The sequence below is a fragment of the Malus sylvestris genome, chromosome 15 (assembly GCF_916048215.2).
Source record: "Malus sylvestris chromosome 15, drMalSylv7.2, whole genome shotgun sequence".
Lineage (NCBI taxonomy): Eukaryota > Viridiplantae > Streptophyta > Magnoliopsida > Rosales > Rosaceae > Malus > Malus sylvestris.
In genome coordinates, this window is record NC_062274.1 from 23,355,715 (window position 1) to 23,371,420 (window position 15,706).

A 15,706-nucleotide genomic window follows, 5' to 3' on the forward strand; every position below is an offset into this window, starting at 1 on the left:
TAAGGTCAGCATGGTCTCTTGCTACGCATGTTGGACACGTGGTGAATATATATGTGCTTGTATGTTGGATAAGTTCACCGAACACTAACTGTCCAAGAAGCTTAAACGTATTAACGCTTACCATATGTCAAACGTTACAATGTTTATGGTTGTAGTATGCAAATAGTTCTAGGACTTGAGGCATCATAGGTATCTTATGCTTATAGATATGAAGTTTGGTTTCACGTCAAAGCCCTCACTTCTTCGCAGGGCTCGATAGTGTGATAACCGGGGTCAGATTTTTAAGTCTAAAGATACATGAATGTGTAATAAGGAATCTACCACCTTCTGATAATTGTTCAATAAAAGGAGATATCCATTAAAACCACTTCAAGTTGCATATCGAAAATCATTGCACAGAGTACTTGATTATCAAGCTATGTTTGCAAGAACAACTTCAGTTTGGGATGCATCACATAAATCTTAATCGGAATATATGAAGAATAAAAGAACCGAATTACGTTATAAATACAATTAATATTCGAAAGAGTATCATGAAAAATTCTTTTTTAACTAATGAAAATTAATAATTAGGTCATCCTTCATCTATTAACATGGGACTCATCTTTTCTATGTGAATGGGAACCACATTTTTAAAGCTTAAGGTGTAATTTAATGAGCTCACTTTGTTCAACACTAAAGTCTAGTTTGGTCTCTAGAACTATATTGAAAAGAGTAGCTCATCATATTCAAAGAAAATATGAAAAAACTATGTACAATCTGAAAGTAGAAGATGAATATTTTTATTAAATAACAATCCATCAAAGAATGAGAAGACTACCTCCTCTCAAAGTAAGAAAGCATTCACTTTTGTCAGCAATATACCATAAAAGAATGAGTTATTTATTTCAATACGATCCTCAAAAAGGTAAATAAGCCATTAATATAATGCAATCTTAAGAACGATTTCTACGATTATTGCCTGTGATTTCAATCAAACTTTTAAAGATTATATTATGAGATTAATTATTAATTTGATGTTAAATTATGTATAAACTATTAGCAGTTCCCGAACTAATGGGTCACATAAACTGCATTCATATATAATGCAATCTGCATTATGGTACGGTCCTAATTATTAATATTGATTGGAATAAGGCCTAACGATGATTGCAAAGAATAATAAATTCCACTTGAGAACTTTCTCAAACCAAATGGAAGAAGGAAAGGAAAAGCGACAGAGAAAAAAAAAAGGTCTGAATTGAAAAAGCAACACTATGTACTTCTTTAAACTTTTTCCCCTTTCTAATTTTGTAAATATGAACTTTTCCTTTACTTTTATTAGTTTTGTTACAACCCTTTGTTTAAATTTTTATTTTAGTATATCTTAGAGATTCACTGATCCAGTTAGATCTCCAATACTTTTCTTAGTTTAGATTGGGAACAGGTGTGTATCTTTTCAGATTGGCAAATATTCGATTCAATCTAATTGTAACAAAGAAAAGTTTGAGTAGGCATGAAGCTAGTATAAACTTTGGACGTTTTAGATTCAAATCCTTAAATTAAACTATTTGATTGTGTGACTAAATAAGTGATTATGTATTCGAAAAATTTATCATATACATAATAAGGAAGTGAGGTGTGCAAGTTTTTCTCATTGGTCAATTAAAACATATATGACACAAATATAGTACTGATGCGAGAGGAAGCATACAACTTGGAAATTACTCACATGTATTGGAATTGGAATAATAATGGCAGTGCACTTATAATTACTTAGAAATTTGTTAAGTCCATTTAGAATATGGTGAGAGTCTTTTAGGAAGTTGTAATTCATTTATGCTTCCTTTCTCTTTGCTTCCTATAAATTATGATACCATCATTTGGGCAATTGAAGTGAGTTGTTTCTCCTTCTAAAATCCAGTGTTTGGCTTGGTCGTGTGAGCGAATCCACAATTAGCAACATCAAGTGAGCTTTGTTACCCCTGGTTGAGTGCATCCCAAGTATCTATCTCCCAAGACCCCTTGACTCTTCTTGCGTCAAATGGCATCAGAGCAGGTTTTCCGCAGCGATCATGGGTGAGATTTTTTATCCGTTTGAATCTGGTTGAAGAGTTTAAGCTTGTTTGATTTGAACTCCCCACCAATTTATGATGAGTACATTGATGACGACGAAATCAATGATCGTTTTGTGAATGAAGTTGATGAGGATAGTAGCGAGGAGGAAAGTAAGACCAAGGAAAAGATAAAGGAAGCATAAATGAATTATAACTTCCTAAAAGACTCTCACTACATTCTAAATGGACTTAACAAATTTCTAAGTAATTAAAAGTGCACTGCCATTATTATTTCAATTCCAATGCATGTAAGCAATTTTCAAGTTGTATGCTTGCTCCTGCATCAAGTACAAATAACATTACTCATATCATTGTCTTTCACCTGACATTCGTTGGTGAAATTGTAATGAGAGAAAATAATGCACGTAGAGACAAGAAACCTACTCGACCAAAAAAAAAAAAAAAACAGAGACAATAAACCTACATATTACAAATTTCATGAAAGGAAAATTCAAAATTTGCTGACATACTTTTTAACAAGAATTAAGTTATATTATTGTTGTGAACTGCCAATTTAGTTCATGAATTATCATCTCAGTGAAAATTAGATCTCTAAACTATTTTTTTTTCAGAAAAATTAGTCATTGAATTATAAAAATATGCAAATTACATTCTTAATATTATATTCAAAGCTACTATATTCAATTTTCTGTCAATTTAAGTCACGTTAATTGCATATGATACACATTTGAGGGTATATTAGTAGTTTTTCATAGAGAAATAATGTATGGATTTAACTTTGGAGGGTAAATTGATAGTTTTTCATAAGAAATATTGTAAGTTAACTTTGGAAGGTAAATTACATGCTAGATCCGCAACCTATATCAAATGTTAAGAGCTTATAGATGAGAACATAATGATATTACATTCTAAAGCATGTCAAGTGACTTAAGTTGATGGAAAATTGGATAAAATAGCTATGAATATAATAATAGGGATGAAATTAATAATTTTTAATGATTTAGGGACTTATTTTACCGAAAAAATAATTTAAATACCTAATTTTCACTGAGGTGATAGTTCAAGAACTAAATCGACACTTCACCTAACAACTAACAAGTATATCAGTTTTGTGTACAGGTAAAATCACATGTAGGGTTCCCTAGTCATATGCATATGTATTGTGATCAACAGCTGGATCCAAAAACTTAACTATCAAAGTAATGTAAACCATTTGAATCAAAGGGAAAAAGAAAGTGGGGGCCAAATGTCGAAGTTTTGAAGTCGGGAATGGAGTTGAGCCAAAATAAGTAGCTTCGCAAAGCTATAAATTTTCAAATCATGCATGCATGCTTTATGGGAGTACTTTAGGACTCCTCAATTTGCAACCAAAGTAAGTGGCTCGGAATCAAACAAGCACATAAAATACAAGCTTTTAGTGGAGGACAGCGATTTGAAACCCTACTATATAATCCAAATCGTCCTGTTTCTTGTTATTGAAACTTGTAAATACACTACGATTAATTTCAACCAAACCACTAGTTTTCTGTACGAGTTTTTGCAGACTTGTAGTCCCATGCACTTGTCACTGTGTAGTTTAGGAGGTCTATAACTTGTGGGAATGGGGCATATTATGTTCACGAATATGGCTAAGTGTACTTATCAATTCGTCCAATTGCAACCACCAACTTGTTAGATATGGAGTACATTATGTCCCGCACTTGCAAATAGCTGCTATATATGATGATTGATTGTAAATGATAAATGCGTACCTACAAATAAAGATATAAGTAATGTTGTTCTCCTGCCATTATCTCAACAAACTCAATAGAATGAAAGGTGACATGATGAGAATTTTATGACGATAATCATCTAATCTTTAGTGTGTGTGTGTTTTATTTATTTATTTTTTTTAATTTTTTTTTAATTTTTTTTGATATGGGAAACTTATAGACAAGAAGGGAGTGAAGGGTGGTGAGGGGTAGGAGAACAAATGCAGAAGAAAGAAAGAAAATATATTTTTAAAAGTGAAAACAATTTAAAATAATTTTTGTTTTTAATTACTTTTCATTTTCTTTGTCTTTCTTATCATGTCTCTTACCATATTCTTCCTTCACTCCTTTATTTTAATCATTTCTTCCATGTCTTTCTCCTCCAAATCAAACGGGCCCCTAATTTTCGTGGCAAGAGAATATTTATTTAGCTTTTGGCCGATAGTTATGTCCTGGTCTTTAAATTATGGTGGTTAAAGTCGAACATATATGTCAACACTTGTAATTCAAGTGATCAAGAAAGTTTATCTCTAAACATGATATGTGAAGTTTTAATCTTCAGAAATTAATTATCTTTTATGAACAAAAAAAAAACTCATATACATAGATAACAAATTAATATTAACATTGTCAACTATTAAAATTCAAATAATTGCCTTGAATCGGTCTTTTGGTGCTTGATGTGAAAATCTATATTTTGATGTCAAATACAAATTCAATAAATCATCAACTACACCTAAGTAAAACGAGTTCCGCTCATCATCGATTACCAACTTGTTGTTTTGGTAGAAATAGAAAGATTCTCAATGGGCAAATCGAGGAACAACATGGCACCCATACGCATATATATAATCTATAGACAATATGTTAATCGTTCTGAGATTTATTTCCATAGTTACAGTATACATATCAGTATATGTCACCTTGGATCGACCAACTCACGAGAACCTGATCAGGACCACTAATTAAAACTTTGATTATTATTAATTTTATTTCTATGATTTGCTTGAGGACCACTAAGTTAGGTTTTGGATCATTATTATAATTTGTTGGGATTGGTCAATGATCCCCTGCCAATTAGCTAAGCTTGTTAGAATGATGATGAAATTTCAAGATGTTCCCCGGCCGTATTGGCACTACTAGGAAACCAGTTATTGGTGGCGTTTTGAAAACCGACAAAAAACATATATTACTGTCGAATTTTAAGCCAAATCCGACAGAAAATGGCTGCAGTGGCGGATATAATAAGCGACAGAATTGCCTGCGTCAGGAAATTAATTTTCCGACAGAAAATGCTCTAAAACCGACAGAAATTGTGTCGGATATAACCGACAGAAATTCTGTCGGCTGAAACCGACACAAATTGCTTAAACCATTCGACAGAAAATGAATTAATAATGAATAAATAAAACCATTTCCTGTCGGTTTTAACCGACAGGAATAAATTAATAATTAATAAATCAAAACATTTTCTGTCGGATAAACCGACAGTAATGCTATTAAAAAGAAAAAATATATATAAATCACTTTCTTTGTCGGGTACATTATTACAAGAACCAAAGAGAGCCGATAATCGTTGACATTGAGGAAAAATATGTTTACGAAAACAGCAGCTAAAATGGTTTTGAGAAGATGTTCACACCACACAGTTTGTATTTGTCTAATTCAGCTACATACTATGTAGCTTAGTCGAATTCACCTAGGCAGACACACAAAAAAAATGCTAATTATCTGAGTCATTCATGCTGTATATATTAGGATCACTACTTGTATGATTCAATCCTCAGACGGGAAGCAATTATCAATGCAAGCGAACCAAAGATAAGAAACTTGTGAACAGATTATGCATGGTTTACGTTTAACAGAGAGAGCAAGAGCAAGAAGAACAAGTTATCTAGACATTTACATTAAGGGATGCAGAACATGAAATCCTTGGCACAGACCTGTATAATACATTTTTATGAAATTCTACGTCCCCGTCAACCTTCAGTTCAACCGCTTTATCTTTCAAATGTTGCAAGCTTTCCTCATCTACCTTATTCCGACAACTACCCACAAACTAAAGTTTAGGTCTGGGCAAGTGTGCATCTAATTTTCCTATGGCAACTGCAAAGGCCTCAAGTTGGAGACCAAGTGCCTGAGAATGGAACAATCAAATTAGAAAGGACTTGCAATATCCACAAATAATAAAGGCCCCATAAACAAGCCGCAAAAATCTTAGTACATTGTGCTCATAAGGTTTATATTCCCACCTTCTTTGGCCGAAACTGAGCAACATATATAAATTTTGCCGGTTCAGCTAGCCTTTCCAACGACAGCGCCTACACAAACAACAACTTGTTAACAACCACATAGAAAGACAATTGCACATTTGCAGCTCATCTCACACAAAGACTAGTCAAATCGTTGAAAACCACGTTTCAAAGTAATATGTTAAGATATTACTGATAACAAACCTGAAGTCTATAAGTGTCACAAGGAGGGTAGACCCGCTTAGACCGTGTGGGAAAGTTACAGAGCTTTTCGATACGGGACTGAGTCCAGGACGAATTAACCATAACAAGATGAGCACAAGAGCCTACAATCCTTATTCACTTTAACGAGACGACTAATAACTTTCTATTAGCTAGCTAAGCTTGGTAGCTAGAATCAAGTACTACTATGCTGTGAGTGTGAGACAGACACCAACGAGAGAGAGAGAGAGTCTGTCTGCAGTGTGTGTGGAATTGTTGGTTGGAATTGGTTGCAAGTGTTCGAACATAATAGAAAAGAAGAGAGGAGAAGGAGAAGGAAATGAGGACAGCAGAATAGAGGAAAGGGAAAAGCACCGGCGCAAGGAAGATGGAGGTGTTTTAAAAATTTAGGTTATTTTAATTACTGTCGGTTACAACCGACAGTAATATTTAAAAAAAATAAAAACTGACAGAAAAATTTCATTTCTGTCGGTTATAACCGACACAAAAAAAAAGCGGCAAAATTCCCTCCAAAAATTTTAAATTTTCCCTCAAAATTTTAAATTCCCCCCAAAATTTTGTTACGATTTTAAAAATTAAATAATAATTATTTGGTTTAATAAATAAATAAATAATATGTATTTAAATAGAATATGTTTTTAAAAATTAAATAAATAATTTATTTGTTTCTTTATCGCATATTTTATTCCATGGATTATTCTCTATTAATTCTTTTTATACATATTCTATTTAAATTATTTATTTTATTTAATAGAGAATAAATAGAGAATAAATAGAGAATAATAGAACTTGTATTTAAATAATATCTTTTTACATGTAAAATATGTGATAAAGAAACAAAAAAAGAATTAATAGAGAATACTTTTTAAAATAAATAAATAATATGTATTTAATTAGAATATGTTTTTATTAATTAATAAATTAATTAATTATTTAAATTATTATCTATATAGATAATTTTTACACTTTTGGTTTAATAGAGAATAATCCATGTAAAATATGCGATAAAGAAACAAAAAAAGAATTGTACAATGAAAATGTAATCACACAAACTAAATATTGTCTAATCAATACTTGAAAAACATAAATAAATATTGTCTAATGAATAAATTTGATATTCAATTTAAAATATTTACACTTATACTTAATGGAAGTATAACATTAACTCTAAATGTTTGTTTAATTTACCATTTTGATGCGATACGCATTCTACGAAGCGTTTTTCAACGATCCAACCGTCAAACTTGTTTGTACACACTCTGAGATCGCATACGTAAAAAATCAGAAAAAACAAACATTAAGAGATTAGGTAACAAAACAAAAGTTTTCAACGGTTATAAACGAAAAATCACAATTTAACGGTTACTTTAGCTCCGATTTTGATGATTTTTTACAGCTACACTCCTTGACCCTATAAGAATGCATGAACGAATTCGATCTTCAATTTAAAATATTTATACTAGTGGATAAATCTTATTTTATACTTAATGGAAGTATAACATTAACTCTAAGTGTTTGTTTAATCTACCGTTTTGATGCGATACGCATTATACGAAGTTTTTTCAACGATCGAACCGTCAAACTTATTTGTACACACTCCGAGATTGCATACGTAAAAAATCGTAAAAAACAAACATTCACAGATTACGTAACGGAACAAAAGTTTTTGACTGTTATAAACGAAAAATCACAATTTAACGATTATTTTAGCTCTGATTTTAATGATTTTTTACAGCTACACTCCTCGACCCTATAAGAATGCAATGAATGAATTTGATCTTCAATTTAAAATATTTACACTAGTGGATATCTTATTTTATACTTAATGGAAGTATAACATTATATCTTAAGTGTTTATTTAATCTACCGTTTTGACGCGATACACATTCTACGAAACTTTTTTCAATGCACATTTTAATGCAAAGTTGAGTGAGGGAATATATATTGTACGAAACTTTTTTCAATGATCTATTGTACAAAACGTTTTTCAATGATTTAACCGTCAAACTTGTTTGTACACACTCCGAGATCACTTACGTAAAAAATCACAAAAAACAAACGTTCAGAGATTAGGTAACGGAACAAAAGTTTTCGACGGTTATAAATGAAAAAATCACAATTTAACGGTTTTTTTAGCTCCGGTTTTGATGATTTTTTTTACAGCTACACTCCCCGACCCTATAAGAATGCAATGAACGAATTTGATCTTCAATTTAAAATATTTACACTAGTTGATACCACAAAATCTTATTTTATACTTAATAGAAGTATAATATTAACTCTAAGTGTTGGTTTAATCTACCGTTTTGATGTGATACGCATTCTATGAAACGTTTTCAACAATCCAACCGTCAAATTTGTTTGTACACACTCCAAGATCACATACGTAAAAAATCGTAAAAAACAAACATTCAGAGATTAGGTAACGGAACAAAAGTTTTCAATGGTTATAAACGAAAAATCACAATTTAACGGTTATTTTAGCTCTGATTTTGATGATTTTTTTGCAGCTACACTCCTCGATCCTATAAGAATGCAATGAATGAATTCGATCTTCAATTTAAAATATTTACACTAGTGGACAAATCATATTTTAAACTTAATGGAAGTATAACATTAACTCTTAAGTGTTTGTTAAATCTATCAATTTGATAGGATATGCATTCTATGAAACTAGTTTCAACGATCCAACTGTCAAATATGTTTGTATATACTCCGAGATCGCATAGCTAAAAAATCACAAAAAAAAAAACACTCAAAGATTAGGTAACAGAACAAAAGTTTTCGACGGTTATAAACGAAAAATCACAATTTAACGGTTATTTTAGCTTCGATTTTGATGATTTTTTACAGCTACACTCCTCGACCCTATAAGAATGTATTGAACAAATTCGATCTTCAATTTAAAATATTTACACTAGTGGATAATTTTTTATACTTAATGGAAGTATAACATTAACTCTTAAGTGTTTGTTAAATCTATCAATTTGATAGGATATGCATTCTATGAAACTAGTTTCAATGATCCAACAGTCAAATATGTTTGTATATACTCAGAGATAGCATGTGTAAAAAGTCTAAAAAAAAAAACATTCAGAGATTAGGTAACGGGACCGTGAGTGAAAAAAAAAATATTTAAACCATTTGTTTATTTATTTATTTATTTTTAATCAATATACCATTTTAAATAATATAAAAGTCAATTTCTGTCGGTTATAACCGTCAGAATAACAGAAACTAAAATAATAAAATAGTCAATTTCTGTCGGTTATAACCATCACCATTAACTTAAAAACCGCCAGAATATGTTAAAAATATTGAAAAAAAAGAATTCAAAAATACTGAGGGTTAAATCCGCCAGGAAAAATCCGCCAGGAATTTCTGTCGGATATATCCGACAGAAATTAACTTTAATCCGACAGTAAATAAATTATGTGTCGAATATTTTTTATCCGTCAGATTGGCTTATTAACCGCCAGGATCGTCCAACACCTAAAGCTAATATTGTAGTAGTGTGGGGTTTTGCTTTCCCACTTGTATAGTTTGTACATGTATTTTAATTAACATATCAGGATTAATTTTCTACTGTCAATTGTAGGTGAACTTGTTTCCCTTACAATTTGCATTGCATATTTAACATAAATCATAAATTCCCACTCTATTTTTTAATTTAAGTATAGTGTTGACGAGGTTGTCACACATGTTCACATAATTATATACTAGCATATGGGCACACACAGTGTGTGAGAAATTTTTGTTTTTGAAATAGAAGGACAGGGGAAGAGAGTGATAGAGAATGTGGGAGTGGGAAGTTTTTATTTTTATTTTTTATTAATTAGAGATATGTTAGGATTACATGTAAATGAGGCTTTGAAAAAAAAAAAACAAAATTTGGTTGTATGAAATTTCATTTCTGTCTCATATTTCTTATTCATGTTCTGTTTTAATTAGAGGGTTAAAATGGTAATTTCATAGTGTTTTGGTTGACAATGAGTGTTTTATTAATTAGCAGAGATATAGGTTTTATTTAGGTTAAATTAATTATTATAAACTCTTACTCGGCTTTAATTAGGCATATAATCTAAATTTTTAGTTATTTCAGGACAGCATTTTAATTTCATCAATAATTAATTTTGATGGAATCACAACCTGAGTAGCTTTTAAGTGAGATAAATTAATTTTGATTGAAAATTTCAACCCATTCCTTTCTTTACTAAACTTACGCGTTCGATGAATCCCTACTGGATCCAAATGAACTAAGCATATCGCAACAGCTGTATCCCTGTACTAACGTACAAAGCATCCCATGCAAAAAATGGCAGCTCCCTCTCTCGATCTACTTCTGCTAGCGTCTCTGCCCTTATTACTCACACGCCGACACAACGCTCACTGTCGTGGTTTACTCTTCCGATACGCTACTCACCAAAAACCCAAACAATTTTATATATATCGTGGTGTTATTATACATCCAAATGTATGGCAAAACCAGGCCAAGGATGAGATGAGACTCATGACATATCATTGTCTGATTGCACTATTCATCATGATGCATGCATGGTTTTTGGACGTTGTACGCAAGCCAATGTTATAAATACGATTGTGAATATTAGATCGTAGTTTTGATATTGTTAAAACTAAATTAATTTAAAATTTAATCTTTTTGAACACACAAGGATAAAGAGAATTGTTATACATTAGTCCAAATCCATTCTTCATAAACATATTGTGACAATTAGAGTAGGAAGGTAAATTGTAATTTGATTGTATTGAAGATTCCTTTCCTTAATTGGTTTTCTAGATTATTTATGATTAGGGTTTGTGCAACTATATATATTTCCTTCTAGTAAGACAAATACCATTGAATTCACGAAACCCAATGCTGCTGCATTGGCAGATTGAAGTTGACCTCATCGGATTTGGGAGTAGGATTTTCGGGATTTTCTCTCTTCCTTCTCCCATCCATTTCGGTCTCTTCCTCTCACAGATTGTTTATTTTCTTATTGCCTTTATAAAAATATCAATATAAGATGTTAATGTTGTTTAACTGTAACCGTTCAAATAAGAGGGGAGGAAAAGGGGGAGAGATTAGGAGGGTATAAAATCCTCCTCCTCGGATTTGGGTCCCATCCGGATCTAAATTGTGAAGATCCTAGGGATCCTCATATCTTAGTCATTTATCATGCATCTTGTAGTCATAAATTATTTGACTTTTTTTAATTTAAAATTAAACACAAATAGTACCTGACAAAAACTGATCGCACGATGTACAATGAACGGCTAAGGATCCACAAAGTGGATCTGAAGAGGATCCTCTTCCGTCCTCACCAAACATGCGAACATTGTGGCTAACATCACACACCCCGAGCTCGATAGCATCAAACCAGGGGTAGAGATGTGCTAGCTATCACCAAAATGAAGCCATAGTCAATAAATTAAAAATGCGAAAGAATTTATACTTAAAAGCTCAATTTTATTGAATACTAAAAAATTATCCTGCAAATCCTACAAACAACTTCCTGACTTGGGGACACATTAAGGTTCAACCATATTATTATCACATAATGTTTAGAGTATAGCAGTAGTACATACAACAGCTATCACAAATACTGTGTATTGTGCATACAATCGAAAGTCTGAACATTCTTATTACAAACTAGATGAGTAGACTAAAGTTTAATCACCCTACCGAGGTAAAAGGATTGCAATATTGCCTGGCCCACTCATCCTCAAACGTAGCCTTGGTCTTTTGGCGGCTGAAACACAAGACCAGAGCACTTGTGTTCTTGGCGGCTTGAGCAACCGACCAACGGGCGTTTTCCAGCAGATTTCTGTCGGCCGACACCAGGGGAACTTTGCGGCACTACCACCGTATAACTGTCACGACCACCTCCCTGACCGGTCCCTCATCTAGCATACTGCTTTCGAGCGTTAATAGGGACACTCTTCTTCCCCATCACTCGGCGAGCGATCATCTCCATCCAACGTCCATTTCAGCCATTTATCCCTCTGTGGGACAAAAATCAACTATGAGTACATTGTACAGAAGTCTACCAAGGATGAAATGACGAAGAAATTATGGTTCGTCATCAGTATAAGTTATGAGAATGAATAAAGGAAAAAAAGAATAACAACAAAATTGAAGTCCAACATAGCTTACCTTTTAGAAAACCAGCGACTCGTAAATAGTGATTGGTGAGTATGATGGCGATTGAGAGTTCTTCTTAGCGCAAAGAGGACATACCCACCAGTTGAAGCTCTTCTTCTAGCGGAAAAGGGATCTTTCTCAGCTAGTCAATACAAACAAAACGAAACCATAATTAGAAGGCTTGTGGAAAACAAGAATCATAAAACTATCACTTATGTCATTTCTTACCCTTTGCCCTCAAGTTTTTGGCGATGTGAGCACTTGGCAACACAAGCGTCTGTCACCTCAACCTCGCTAAGCTCTCCAGTTGTTGTCAACAAGGAACCAATTCTCCTTGTAGGGCCTCTAGTTAGAAGGGCTATCGAAAAATAGCAAGAACAAGCTAAGCATGTGATGGAACCCCACCTGGCCATGACTGTTCTTAGTTTGTAATAATGTTTACTTACGCTGAGATTGGGTTATGTCTGGCGATGCTCCATCCAGAGCACGTACATGCTAAGAAATAAGTGAATGGCATTCGAGTTGAGCTGGTTAAAAGCTAGACCTATATGGGCCACAAGTCTCTGAAGGAAAAGGTGAAAGGGTAGTGGAACGTCTGACTTGAAGAGTTCAGCAGAAAAAGCCACCCAACAGTGTGACGGTCAACTCGGCCTTTCTCATTCAATTGGCGCTCGAAGGATAACATCGGTCGGGATTTAGTACCTATTTCTCAACACCTTCAACCTTGAGGTGGTCATAACGCTAACAATGTGATCAGCAGTATGATTTCGAGTCTACATAATAATAAGGGTCAATTGGCATCCCAACCTTGTAAAGGCACGAAGGGTCGCATACCTTTTATTGGAACTCACAGGGAGAAGATTTCCCATTTCATCCAAGTCTGTTATATCTGCATGACATCAGGCATTTGGTGAGACCGAGCAATTCCTCATCGGTTATCTCGACGGCAGCGGCTCGGTCCATGGTCTGTTCCAAGTTACCCCTCTGCAGAAGAAAATGGACTTGTGTCTATGCCCTGTTGAATAAAAGTCCCTAAAGTCTATAATTGGTGGTCGACGAATTGGAATAACGCTCGGTCTACCAGGGAGATCCTTGAAGTCATCGTGTTTAGCATCTCTTTCTCGATCAACTACTTGTAGTGTTAAGCCTCTCAAGAGTCATTTAATCAAAAGCGCTCGACATTGAGCATGCTCAGTATCTACACATATTTTGGGGGTCCCAGAAATGTGAAGTAAACTACTTTCACATTTAGGCCCTAATTACTAAGGAAATTTAACGTTATGGATTCAAATAAAAAAGGATGCCTTACTCCATTCTACAAACTAGACTAGCTGAATTTGATCCCCGTCAGCATATTTTCACATTGATAACAACCCACAACAGGAGATTCAGAGTAAAATATAACCTACTTAAAATGTACCAAAGGAAGACGAAAATATATAAATGCTAACATGAGAAATCAATCTGAGAGAATTCAGAAGAAAAGGTCTGAGACTTGTGAATGGTAAAGCTCAGGTTGTCGAAGATATTCGCATAGTGAATTCGTTAGAGTTTCGATTGAAGAACCATAATGAAGTGAGGGTTTCACCATGAGGGCAGAATTATATAGCCCGAGGTACTCGATCTTAACTGTTGATGAATGAGAACCAAAACGACTAAATCGTGATACGTGGCTGCCCATTTGCTCGATCTTTGAAACGGAAGAGATGTGAAACAACTTCATGAGGTCATGTCTGTTAGCTACGTCTTCAATGCTGAGGTGGCTCGATTGCGCCACCAACCTACATCTTCAATACTGAGGCGCCTCGACAAACACATATTCTCCTGACAACACTAACCCCTAACTCAAGAGTATGATGACTGATGGAATTTTGAGCCAAGCTCTCGCATGGGGAATATGATGACTGCCAAGGCACTACATTCTACATATATTACATAACACCGAAGTGTCACCCCTAGATCCCAACTAACCCTTGTAACTCTCTTCCCGAGAAAGAACCCTTGGACAAGGAGTTGGGGAAATTGTTAACATAAAGTCCTTTCTGACCTTGACAGACCCAAAGGAACACAAGCCCAAAGGAACGCCAGTCGAAAGGAATACTGCCCAAAAAAAGGTTAAGGCTTAATGAACTAAAAAGGATGAAGTCGAGCGCTTTAAGAGCCCATAGCCTTTAAATGTCTTATCAGTAAGTAAATCAAGCACTTCCTCATAAAGTACTTTCCGACCACTTAGGGGCAAGTTGGTGCACTGACAGCTTTATGGCATGAGGTCTAAGGACATAGGGCATGCCCACTTAGGCATCAACTCCACGCCATGTAATGGTTACTCGAGGGAACAAAGGTTAACGAAAGGACATAATGACTAACAGATAAGACGCTCGGGTACGAGTTTTACCAACCCCAAGGTCGAGCAAGGCACTCTGATGCATCATCACAAGAAAACACACAATTTAACCTACACAAATGTCACCTCTTTGCCACGTGTCGGCCAAAAAGCAGAGGGAGAACTAGTAGGTCAAATTTGTGCACTCGGTGCACTAAATGCAAAGGAAGTGATAGATTTGAGCCCAGAGGCTGAAGGTTCAGAGAATAACCTATAAAAAGAGGACGAGTACTCTTTAGAAAGGGTCAAACGAATTGAGAGATATATTATACAGTATTAAGATAAGCCATATTTGTAACCTTGAAATCTATCTATTCAAGAGACTCAGTGAGTGTAGTCCAATTTTAAGGAGTGAACCACTTAAATTATGGTGTCCATTTCCTTTTGTTCGCAAAACCCGAAGCCCACCAAGGGCCGACATGCAACTATCTTAGTCTTTATTGACCTCACCAGTTTTGTGCGTTAACATTTGTCCTTGAAAATTTTCTCGAGTCCATTTCCATCTTGTTTTTCTTTTCCCTTCTTGCTTAAAAGCAATGCAGGCAATAAAAATTTTATTTGTAAAAGAGTGAATTGATAGAAATAGCATTTATTCTTGATCGCAAGATCTATTCCTAACGGCTGAAATTAGTGGATCTCTAAGATACAGAGTGCATTGTCCAGAGATAATCCTAGTCCTTACATATATTACTAGGTGAGCCACATCAACAAAGTTAATGGATGTTTGATGAATTTAATGAAAACAAGTTAAAGCGGAGAAAACTGTGAAAAATTAAAATATCGACTTTTGAGTTTTAAGAGTTAAAATGAGATTAAAATTGAGTTCTAAGACACGCAAGCTAAAGATAAGACTTCCAAAATTGATTAAATGCATCACTCTGTCAAATTTAAATCTT

General features: G+C 34.0%; 1 pseudogene; it reads right to left on the reverse strand.

The window, feature by feature from the left end:
- Positions 1 to 5,685: 5,685 nt before the first annotated feature.
- LOC126602824 (GDP-Man:Man(3)GlcNAc(2)-PP-Dol alpha-1,2-mannosyltransferase-like) lies at positions 5,686 to 11,245 on the reverse strand (annotated as a pseudogene).
- Between the last annotated feature and the right edge of the window lie 4,461 nt (positions 11,246 to 15,706).